Source organism: Mastigoproctus giganteus, chromosome 8, assembly GCF_048544385.1.
Source record: "Mastigoproctus giganteus isolate SK-2022 chromosome 8, ASM4854438v1, whole genome shotgun sequence".
NCBI lineage: Eukaryota > Metazoa > Arthropoda > Arachnida > Uropygi > Thelyphonidae > Mastigoproctus > Mastigoproctus giganteus.
Genome location: NC_143582.1, coordinates 102,819,285 through 102,828,979, shown reverse-complemented (window position 1 = coordinate 102,828,979; position 9,695 = coordinate 102,819,285).

Genomic DNA, 9,695 nt, shown 5'->3' with positions numbered 1-9,695 from the left:
GAAGAGTGCTCTTTAATAAATGGAGGGCATTTCCTGTAATGTGAAAGTAGTCCCGCAGAATGACTATGAGAGCTGGGATGGATATGTTATCATACGCGGATGCCACATCTAAATAGACTACGTCCACCTGCTGCTTACAGTTTAGTGCTTGCTGGATCCTTAGCAGTGTCCCCATGAGGTTGGTGATGGTCGATCTCTGCGGAAGTACTGAGTGCAGGTATTCTGGCCTGTGCTTAAAGCAATGCTCGATAATGGTGTGCAGGATTGTTTTTTCAAAGATTTTTTGCAATGAGCATCCGATAGCGATTGGTCTGAAGTCTTTTACAGATTTTGGGTTTTTTATTTTGGGGATAGGTTTTACAAAATAGCTTTTCCACAGCTTCGGGAAGTTCTCCTCCATCAAAATTCTCTGGAATATGTGTAGTAGAACATCGATGATGTAACAGCTACAGATTTTGATCATAAATAGTGGGAAATTATCTGGCCCAATCGTTGCTTTATTTGGGAGGCTGTTGACTGCACTTTTTAAGTTGTCTCTGCTAATACTGATTTCCTTTAGATGTTCATTGTTAGTGACAATCCGATTACTATTGATAGATTCCTTAAATCCCTTGATTACATCTTGTATCCTGTTATTGTTTGCTTCGCTGTCAATTTGGTTTTCCTTGAGGGGTGTTCCGAAAGTGGCTTCGGTCCATTCCTTAAAGGATGTCTCAGTCATTTTATGCGCGAGGCTTTTTTTGCTGACAATTCTTTTGCCTTTTTTTAGTTTTGCTTTAGCCATATCTATGTGTGCCCGTTTATTCTCCTTCATGAACCATGCTCTTTCATGTTTGTACCGGGTGTGGTCCTCTGGATGCCCAGTTCTTTTCCATTTCCTGAACAATTTTTGCTTATTTTTGAAGATTGCTTTCAACTGTGAGTTGAACCAGGGCTTTGCATTGTCTGATAATTTAATTTCCTTAGATGCTCCTTCTTCAGCCATATGCATGAGTGATTGTGAGAGTGCTGATAAGGCATCATCAGTGCCCAAAAGGTATAGGTTTTGCCAATTATATGCCATCAGATGTTTCAGAATGACGTCACTTTTAATATATTTTGATGAGAAAATTATCTTTGTATCGCTTTTTGGATGCGGACCAGTTTGGCGGATGTCCCGGATTCTTCTTAAAGTGGCTTCACACGTGAGCGGTTGGTGATCCGAAGTGAATTTCATGTAGCTATTCCTCAACTTTATATCTGGGGTATTGTAGTATATGAGATCTAGGCACTGAGTTCCTCTTGTTGCTGGTGTTTTCAATTGGATCATCTTTAAAGCATTCATTGTATCGTCCAACTCGCTTTTTGCCTCCCGATGTTTTGGTAGTGGCATATTGAGGTCCCCCATTATGATTGTGTCTGTGTCCGTGCTCAGATTTGAGGTGAGCCACGTAAGAAGCTCGGCTCTGTTTTCTTTAGTGTGCTCCGGTGGTAGGTATATTACGCCTAATTGCAATCTCCTCGTTTCCGTACCAAGAGTGGCAATGATAGCCTCGAAATTCTCCGATTGCGCCTCGAGTTCTTTGACTACTGAAAATCCTTTCTTGAAAAGAATCATTACACCGCCTCCTCTTTTACCCTCTATTCCATTTGCGATGCAGTTGTAACCGGAGGAGTGTGCAAGGGCGTCCAGGTGTCTGTTATTATGGAGCCATGTTTCAACTAAGCATACGCAGTCATTCTCCGAGTTGAGTAGTAAGGTTTGTAGTGCGTGAAGCTTATTTGATATGCTTCTTACGTTTTGCAAGAAGATAATGATCCGGTTCGAGTCTTTTGCGAGAGAGAAATTGACTGTTGATTGCTATTGGGCTCTTCGTAGGTTCGCGGTGCTGTTCCTAATTGTGGGCCTCCCAGCCCTTTCTCTGTATGTCTTCACTAGCGTTCCTAATGGCCAGATGTTTCTGTCCAAGAGCCGTCCTTCACTATTTAGTGGGCAGGAGAGTATGAAAGAGGAATATGCAGGATGTCGTGTGCGTATTTGCTTGACCTCTACGTCAATCCCCAATCCTCTGTCGCACATTTCTTTAATAAGATTTGGACCTGTCTGCGGATTGAGTCTTGAGATAAATATCTTTCCTCTTGTTTGTACAGAGGATATGTTAAATCTATCGGCAAGCCTCTGACTGTGTCCCGCAACACGTTTAGTTGTGGTCTCGGTTCTTTTGTGCTCATCATTGATTTGATTTGTTTTTTGAACCCTATAGTCCGCGAGATTGTTCTCAAACATGGATTGATTTGTGCGAGAGGGTATCGATGGGGCAGATTCACTCGTCTTGTTCTGCTGCGGTGCCTTCGGTCTAATGGCCGCAATCTGTGCAAAGGTAGGTTGTCTAGTAAACCCAGCATTTATTTCAGTCGTCAATGTGCTCTGGAGGTTGTCATTGGTTGATAGGGAGAGGGGACTAGCTTTGGCGAGGTCTATTCTTGTTTCTGGCCTAGTCGTGTAGTCTTTCTCAGTGGAGATTTCAGATCCTGACACTCTTAGACGCAGTAGTGACTCGCCTCCCTCATTTTTAAAGTTATTATTCCTATCATTCCTTGCTTTTCCCTTCGTACCCCTCTGTAATTTGGATGTCTGCGTATGCTGATCTGTTCGTGCCTTATCCGCATCCTTGTATTGGGCCCTATTTTCTTGTTTTTTCATAGCTAGTACAGCAGTGTCAATTCTTCTATCCGTTAGTTGTAACTGCGCTAATAGTGTGTTCAATTTTTCTTCTAATAACTTTTGACTTCTGCTGATTTTAATGTTTTGCTCCCTTAGCTCATTGTTCTCCTCTTGGATCTCCCGTAGGGCCCTGTACATCGGAGAGAGGAGCTCTGTTAAGTAATATTCATGATTACTTGTGTAGGGTTCCGAGCCGCAGTGTTGTTTTTTCTCAGTTCCATTGCAATGAGGGCTTTCTGCAACACGCTGTACAACGAAGTTTGACATTTTTTCAGTGTCTTGGGTTCCGCTAAGAAGTCTCCGATGTTCGCAGTCATCTGGACATGCATCGCACCCTAGTATTTCCGTTATCGAGTCACCTAAGACATTAATTGGTTCTTCGGGTGTCCCAGAGCAGATACCTTGAGAGGAGTCCGTAGGCTCGCGTTCGCTGCAGGCGTCATCGCCCGACTCGCCTTCGCTAGACTCTTCTTTAGATGGCTTATTTACCTGTTCACCCCCATCGTTTCCTTTCTTGGATTTACAAGTTAGACAAAGAAATTTCTTCTTTCTAGATCGATTAAGTCGAGCTATGTCCACCGAGGAGCAACATCTTCCAATAACCGCCTTGCATCCGCTGCATTTAATAGCGCATTTGCTCACTTTTTGGCATATATTACATATTTGATCAGTTGCTTCTGAACCCTGTTTTTCCATATTTTGTAATCCAGACATGTGTTTCCCTTTAGCTTTTAAGGTCGCTCTTTCCCTGAGGGCAAAAGAAGTATAGTGAGCTACTGTAACTTTACTAAAGCCTTTCTGCCCACCTATTAAGGGGAAGTACAGCAGGAGGTATGACCTTGTAGTGATTTCGAAAGACTCTACCCTCGGTAAGCGGACACGTTGCGTTTATACGAACTAGAAAATGTCCGATCAGGTATTCGCAGATTAAATCTTTAGAAATCATATTTACCTGCATGCTTTATTCTTCTGTTCATACTTGTTTCAGAAGCTACAGAAGAGAGCTACCCACTGATATCAAATGCACATAGTTTAACACTTTTAATTCATACTAAATTAAGGTAAAAAGCACATAATTCCTCAGTTAGTCAACTTCCGCCACCTAGCGGTAACCTGAGGCTTTTGCAATTCCTAATGAACTTTCACAGATTGTTCATTTACCTACAAGAATACCGGACTGTCCTAACCATGCAGCCAACATGCTTTACCTTTTTCTCTCAAACAACCCTTCTAAGTAGACGGTCGAAGTGAGTGGTCCTTTAGGCACCTCAGATCACAACTTGGTAATTGTCTCTTCTCCAATGGAGCCTTTATCTGATGGCTATTCTCAACTTCGTATTGTTTGGCATTACAAAAATTCAAAATGGGATGATCTGCGAGATTTCTGTTCTTCTTTTCCTTGGTCGGATTACTGTTTCAAAACTTCTGATGTCAACTTTTGCTCAGATCGTGTCAGTGAAATTATTCTTGTAGAAATCTGCGCGTGTAGCACAGTGTTATCGTCACCGTCCTCCCGACACCGGGTGGAAAAGGCCTGGGTTCGAATCCCATCGATGACGCGAGGAACTTTAGTAGGCTTTTTTCACTCCGTGGCTGGTTTTTCACCCCAGTTACTGGAGTTTTTTCGTCCAGCAAAACAGGCAAATCAACCATAGAACATACGCAATTTACAGACACAAATACGGGTTAATGTATTTAATTACGGGTAACACTAAAATAATAATAATAATAATATTCTTGTAGGAATAGAATCCTTTATTCCACAGTCCACTTTAAAATCCCGTCCTTTATCAAAACCTTGGTTTCCAATAAATGTGCTAAGGCTGTTCAAGAAAAGAACGTTGCACATCGTAATTGGCTTCTTTCCAAATATTCAGATTCATTTTCTGACTACACCAAAGCTCGCAACAATTGTAAAGCAGTTATTAATCAGTCGAAACTAAACTTTGAACAGGCTAAGAGTAGAAACTTTCTTCTTGCCCTAATGATAGCTGAGCATTGTGGTCTCTTGCCAAAGCTATTGGCCGCAACTTTTGCCCATCACTGCTCCCACCTCTGTAAAAACAAGATGGTTCTGTTGTCACTTCAGCCAAAGATAAAGCTGATCTGCTAGCATCCCATTTTGCTTCCAACTCAAGTGTCAATGAGCTTGGTAAAACACCTCCCACCATTCCCAACACTTCCAATTCAATGCGTCCTGTGGTCTTCCGTCAAACGGATGTCAGAAGGATTTTGTAGAACCTTGATGCTAAGAAAGCTCCAAGTCCTGATAGTATTTCTCCACTTGTTCTCAAAACCTGTGCTCCTGAACTTACTCCTGTTTTTTACCGCCTTTTTTCACTTTCTTATTCCAAAGGTGTTTTTTCTTCTGCTTGAAAATTTGATCATATCCAGCCGGTTTCTAAAAAGGATGACAAATCCCTCCCATCAAATTATCCGCCCATTGCAATTACTTCTACTATTTCTAAAGTAATGGAGAATTCAATTAATCGCCAACTCTTAAACTACCTAAAAACGTTCCGTCTGATCAATGGTCGCCAGTATGGATTCCGTCAGTGTCGATCCATTCTGGTGATATTCTGGCTTATGTTATACATTTATGGAAAAATTTAATAAAAAATTTCGCGGAAACACAAGCAGTTGCTTTTGACATCTCGAAGGCGTTGGATCGTGTTTAGCATACAGGTCTCCTAAACAAGCTTCCATCTTATGGTTTGCCAACTGTTTTTTGCAGTTGGTTCTCCAGTTTTCTCTCTGATCACTCACTGAGGGTGATGGTAGATGGCTCTCTGTCTTCTAACTTTTCCACTATTTCTGGTGTCCCCCAAGGTTCTCTCCCCCATTCTTTTCCTCTTGTATATTAATGACCTTCTTCCGTTGACTTGAAATCCTATCCATAGTTTTGTCGATGATAGCACGTTGCATTCCACTTTCCATTTTGGGAAACCTTGCCCTGCTCAATCAACTTCAACTTCTCGAATAGCTGCTACCAATTCCTTAAATGCCGATCTCCAGTGGGGCAAAGACAACTTAGTTGATTTCAATCCTTCTAAAACTCAGTCTAGTATCGAGATATAATACAATATCTCGATAAAAGGACTCTTCTGCTCTTAAGCTTATCTTTGGTGACGCTCCAATTTCTAGGCAAAATGATATATCTCTTTTAGGGCTTACCCTGACTTCTAATCTCTCTTGGCACAAGCACATTACAAATATTGCTTTCTCTGCATCTAAAAAAGTTGGTTTTCTCTTTCGCTCTCGGCGTTACTTTTCTTCCAAACAGCTGCTCACTCTGTATAAATCGCAAACCCGCCCTGCCACGGAATTTTGTTCCCACAACTGGGGTGGTGCCCCCAAAACTTCTCTCAGGCTTCTTGATTCCATTGAGAAGAGGGCAGTTAGGTTAATTAATGATTCTAACAGAGTCTCTCCACTCGTTTTCTCATAGACGTACTGTTTCTGCTGCATGCCTTTCTACAGATACTTCCATGAGCACTTTTCTTCTGAACTGGCTTCTATAATTCCCGCTCTCTCTTTCAAAACAGTCCGAACACGTGCCGCCACCAGCCAACATCCATTTACTGTCCAACTTCAAACTAACAGAACCAACTTTTCATCTTCCTTATTTATTCATTCAACTGCCATTTTCTGGAACAACCTTCCTTCTTATGTATATCCTGAAAATTACAGTCTACAGAAGTTCATGTCTAATGTCAACAAATATCTTCTTTCGTCTTCTCAACCTCCAACTGCAAGCATGGTACTAAGTATTATAGGTTCTAATACCTCTCGTGTTTGGGGTTTTCTTAAAAAAAAAAAAAAAAAATCCATCGAGTGAATAGTACAGGGTGTAACGGAAGAAGAGGGGGGTTGAAAGTAAGAATAAGGGGAAGGCATCCCCTAAGTTGACAGGAGCGTTTGTCCCACCAGGAAAAAAGGCGGAAGGGACGGAGGGAGATAACCTCAAGAAGGGTAGAAAAGCCACACAGCGAGAGTGCTGAGTGTGACCGATATTTGGCGGTGGAGTGGTATACTGGAACCTACCCAACCACGTGGCTGGGTTAGCAGGTAATCCTACCCCTGTATGATCCAGGTTAATGTTGTTAAAACGGTCAAGTAGACATTTTATTTCCAATTTGGGAAAGTCTAAATATCCCATGTTTCTGTCCACTCAGTGTATATCTGGTTTTGCTACTTAAGTGAAAAAGGAAGATCCTCATGCTTTGCTGAAGTCATTGATTTTTCACACAATCATGCACTGGCAACAAAGACTCTTCCAACAACTCTGAAACAAGTTCTGTCAACAGCCATAAAAGTCGTAAACTTTGTCAGAAGCAGGTCTCTAAATCATTGTGTTTTTAAAAAAAATTCTCAAGAAAGCAGCAGAAAAGAGCAGAATTCGAATTCACCATTACGGTGACTTCAGAACGTTGATGCTACTGAAAAATAACAAGCTTTCTTGGCTAAGCTGTTGATATGGAAGAAGAGAGGTGAGGCCCACATCCTTGCAAGCTTTCTACCAAGATGGAGTTGAGATACAAATTTCTCTGTCAATTTCTTTGAAAAGAGAAATCTGCGAACATCTGAAAACACTTCGTAACTCTTTCAAAAGTTATTTCTATATTAATGGTATTAAAGTTGAATCATGGATCCGCAATCCTTTTCTTTGTGATATAAACTGTATCGAAGATTGACCTAGCCAAAGATGAACTCATTGATCTAAGGACAAAAAAATTACTACAATTGGAGTTTAACTTAAAACGCCTTTGAGAATTCTGGTATTCCCTGAGAGAAGCCCATCATCGCCTTGCAAAGCGAGCTATGTAAGCTTTAATTCCATTTATACCAATATATCTTTGCAAAACCGGATTTTTAACAGTTGTAGCCATCAAAACAAAAAATCTAAATCCATTGGATGTCCAACGTGACATGCGTGTTGCCTTGTCAACACGCATGTCACGCCACACCACAGTTTAATATTCTTATTCAAGCTAAGTAACAACAGCTTTCATTCTAAAACATTAAATTTAAAAAATTAAATTTTACTTTAACTTGCCTATATTTTAAATGTATTATATATGTACTTATTATAGCACATATATTACTATAACAAAAATTTTTTTTTTTTTAATATTTGGATAAATCAATATAATAATCAATCAATAATCAATATAATTAGTTTCCTATGTAATCCTATGTATTTACATTTACATTACTTTTTACATTTAAAAACATTATTCTCAGAAGGAGTCCATAGGCTTTACCAGACTGCCAAAGGGGTCCATGTCGCAAAAAAAAAAAGGTTAAGAACCCCCTGATTTAGGAGGATCCACATATACACCTCAAATTCACCACGTACATACTAGGGCTTGCATAAAACCGAGAAATTTCAAAACCGAGTTTAACCGAAGTTTACTCTTAAAACCAGTTTTAAAACCGATTTTCTCAAACTTAGGGAAAACAATTAAAAGCTTATAACACAGGTATTTATTTTATCTTGGGTAGATTGTACAAATCGTAATCAAATCTTTTAAACAAAATATACCACCTCTTATAGTAAAAAAATTAAAATGCTCCAAAAAAGTAACCAGCTTGAGATTATACAAAATTACAAATTGTATTCAAATCCTTTGAATAAAAACTATCTTCTCGTATAGTAAACAAAAAAATAATAAGCCCTATAATAATAATAATAATAATAATAATAATTAATAAATAAAAATAATGTGAAAAAAAAACAGCTTGGGGAAATTACTTTACTATTTATTGCTCAGCTTTTTTCTGAAAATGATCCTTTAAAAAACACAGTATATTAAGCATTTTTCCTGATAGACTTGACCTTATTTTTGTGTTAAAGAGACCAGTGATCGAAAACACTCTCTCAGATTGGACACTTGTTGGTTTAATGGTCAGCAGTGCTCTATAAACTTTCTCCAGCTTTTCACGTCTTCTGCTAGTTGCCTCCAAAATTTTAAATTCTTTGCTGATTTACAATTCACTCGGATATTTTGAAGGCTCTTCAGTTAATCTCTTTATTACACTACCATACTCTCGCATGAGTGTATCTCCAACATCGGAACTAGACAAGTCTTTGTTTTCTTCTAAAAGAACAATTCGTTTATTTTCAGTTTCTTCATTCAACGCTAAGACTCCTTCGGAATGTTTTGCAAACAATCTCTGACAAATCTCTTCACCATGCTTTTTCAAAACTTGCTTACTTGGAAAATCAAAAGTTCTTGAAACTGAATCTTCTTTCCTAAACTTTTTGAGGTTGTGTAGATAGCTCAGCAAAGCCACAGTTTGGCAATTTCGTCTGGCATTGTAACGCTGCAAAGGCTTTGGTGAAACTTTAAAGAAAATGGGTTTTCTGCCGTATCAAGCTTACCAAGCAGAAATTCTATTGAAGACTCTGCTTCAAATAAGTCTGTATTTTCTGAGGTTATAGCCTTCAGAATAATTTCAACTGGTCGCAAAGTTTCACATAGCAATTCAAGTGTTTTCCAGTCATCTGACGATGACTGGAAAACACTTGAAAACACAGTACTGCACATAGAGCATTTGGAATGCAATTTTTAAATTTCAAAAATCTCTCAATCATATAAAATGTGCTATCCCATCTATTCTTGCAATCTAATATAAGTTTATATTCTTTCCCATTATATTTTGATTTAACAAAATTTTGTAAAATGTCATTTTGGTAGGCGATTTTCGAAAAAGCTTGCAAATTTTTCTGACTTTGTTAATAGTTTGTGCAATATTGGCCATTGGATTGAAGAAATAAATGAGCTCATCAGTAAAGTCGGTTTGATAAAGCATGCCTTGCTGTCTTTCTTCAACTTCTTCATCATTACTACTTTCTTCATTATTTTCATTTTCTTCATCGTTTTTGGGAGACTCAGAGACTGTGGCACCATAATTGATTGCTTTTTCATAAAGTACATCTATAACTGACAGATGTATACAATGCGTTATACATTGTTGATGATTAGGC